Raw genomic sequence first — 3,017 nt, 5'->3', positions numbered from 1 at the left:
CAGTAATATTTGTCATGAGGTATTCGGGAAAATGAAAGGCACATAATGCCTAGAGTTGTTTACCACATGACAGGATTGTTTTTTCGCTTTGTCGAACCAATTTTCCTTCACAGGAGCAAGAGAAATTTAGTGCTGGATGCCCTCCTCCAGGGTTATCATTTCCCATGGGACCACAAGGCCTCAGTGATGCCAGTCAGCACTTAGCACTGCCTGGGAGGCTCTGCCCTGCGCTCTCATTACCCAAGGCTGGGCTGGGAGTCCTCGAGAAGCTTTTCACACATTGCCTCTTAGGGTCTGAGAGTGGGACGTGGTTGCAGATTCCCACCCAGCTCTGGATCAGTGGAGACAAGTGCCATGTACCAAATGAGGGACTGTCTGCGCACTGGAGATCGCAGAACAAGAGGGGAAGCTAAGCCATCTCTGGCTGGGATAACAGCCTCTTTCTCCCTGCCCCTGCAGAGAAAAAGCATCCTTGCCACATTTGTTTGACTCACCTGAGATGCCAAAGCTGGAATGGGCCTCCAAGAGAAACCCATTCTCTCTCCAAGACAAGACTGCAGGCTACTGAGGGGGCCGTATATGCAGGAAACTGCTCTGCTTCTCCTGGTAGTGTATGTGCTTTGCTGTGGACAAACAGGAGACTTTGTTCAGCAGCAATTTTTAATCTGACGCAGGGGGTTTCAGTGCCAGCTGCCTCAGGGAGGAGGTGTAGGGAATTCTCATGGAAAGGAGAGAGAGAAATGCCTCCGAGCATCACAAAGACCCCAGGTGGCTCCCTGACCATCATCTTGGCTAGCCTAATATTTTACAGGCATGAAGAGGACTTGCAATGGCTAAACAGGACAATTTTTCTGCATTACTAGGGTCTGGGAAGATCAAAGAGGAACGGGGCAGGGCATGTCTGTCTGCTACCTGCTTTGACAGGTGGCGGGTGGCATAAAGACTCTCTGGCTGTTAACCCCCTCATCTCCTGCCAGAGAGGTGCAGAGGCCAGGGCACTTCCAAAAAGCAAACCCCCAAAAGCAAGCATCAAAAGGATGGAGAGCTGGGGCAACTCTCTTGGATGGAGTTTTCAATATCACATGTAATATAGCAGGGAACTGGGTACTCTTCAGTTCTCTGGTCTGCATGACAGAGGAGAGATGCTAGGAAGCGAGAGGAAGAAAATTATATAAGACTGGGCAGAACGACCAGAAAAGGGGACCCTCTCAATGGATCCTCTGGTGGTAGTAGCACTAGGTGAATACGGTGGGCTTGTTCAACAGGGCTGAGGTGGCTATAGGGTGATCTTCCTCTCCACCAACTCTCTGGCTACAGGGCGACTCCTGGGAAGTCAGGGGAAGGGTTAAGTCGGGAAGGCTTCAGTCTGCTGCCTTGGCCCCTGTAATTCCTCCAGAGAGTAGGAATGGGAGAACAAGGAGCCCATTCTGTTCTCAAGAATTAATAGCAAAGAGTCATCTGGGGTGTCATTCAAGCCCTGATCAGCTCCCGGAGGAATGCAAGGGAGAGCGAGAGAGCAAGCAAGCACGGCCCGAGGCTGAGACACCAAAGCCAGGGCAGAAACAGTTCAGCTGGTAACCAGAGTGACCAGCCAGCATTCAGGCTGTGGGGCAGTCTTTCCCTTAACCCCAACCTCTGCATCCCCTCTGCCCCATGCAGGGGCTCGCCCCAATACTTCAGCTCAGAGAGCTCCGACCAGCTCGTAAGTAGAGGGGCATTTTTTAGACCTTTTGTCCCTCAGTATTCATCTGCCTCATCTTGAGAGGGAAAGATGTCCCAGCCTGCACACCACAACAGCCCTCCCTCCTCCATGCTGAGAGGGCTGGGCCAGGCTGCCAGACACCAGCACAACCCCACTGTCTCCACGCTGCACTTGAACTTTGACAGACCCCTCTCCATGGCTTACCCATCACCCTGAACCTGAGATGGCAGGTGGGAGGATTGATTTTTTTTCCTCCCAAGCAAGCTCACACATGGAGAGGGGTCTCTGGGGAATCCATAAAGGTGTCCAGGGATATGGGGTAGCTCAAGGGACTGCAAAGTTCACTGTCAAACCGTTGCTGCTACATCATCTGTCCCAAAATGGCTTTGGTCATTGCAATTTCTGGAACAAAAGTTCAGACCAGCAAATTAGCATATCAGTGCTTCATGACATTGCTTCACAACCTCACAATGTGGCTTTATAATGCTGCATGGTGACACTACAGTGTTGTCTGTAGTGGCAATTCACACTCATGAGACAAGGAGAGATTTTGGCCGTATCTCTACTGGCCTGAAAAGAGGACCTTGGAGTTGTATGTCCTGCTCTGTGGCTCACCTGCCTCCTCTCTACCTGGCTGCATTGCAGGTGGCCTGTGTGACCATGCCTGGTGGCGCAAGTGTCCTAGGGTTCTGGTGATGCCGTCTTGCAGGATCATCATATGGACTATGGGGTCTTCAGGGCAACCCTTCTGGCCAACCCTAGGTGTGCGCACTGCCACAGCACCAACCGTTGTGAGCTCAGCATCACCATGCTGGTAGTGAGCAGAGGTTGCCACCTGTCAGATGGTGACCTGTGTGAAATGCAATTATCCTGTCACTTTGCCTGTGCTTTCCTGATTCAGTTTTCCATCCTCTGGTCTGACCTGCTGAGTGACAGCCCACAGGAAATCCTGCATCAAGTACTCTCCCAGCCCTGCACTAAGGAAGCCCCAGACTGTGATATATCTGAGCCCTGGTATCCCACCTAATCTTGTCCCCCAAAATATACATTTCACAGAAATACAGACCAAAAGTGATGTTAATGTGACTTCACATTGACTGCCTCAGCAGTAAGTGTCTAGCTGGCTGGGGGTGGGAGGAGGGATGGAAACTTTTGCTCTCATCCACCAAAGGGGTCSGTGAAGCCATAGACCGTAGGCATGCTGGAGTGCATGATTTGCTTTTGCTGGCCCATGGTCAGCGGCCAAAATGCATCTCACCAAAGTTTCTCGGGTGCCCCCCTCCTTCCTGAACGCACCAGATCAGTGTGAAACCAG

The sequence above is a fragment of the Apteryx rowi genome, unplaced genomic scaffold, assembly GCF_003343035.1.
Source record: "Apteryx rowi isolate R43461 unplaced genomic scaffold, aptRow1 scaffold_343, whole genome shotgun sequence".
Classification (NCBI taxonomy): Eukaryota; Metazoa; Chordata; class Aves; order Apterygiformes; family Apterygidae; genus Apteryx; species Apteryx rowi.
The sequence above is the reverse complement of the archived record's forward strand: the minus strand, read 5'-3'. Positions refer to the sequence as shown.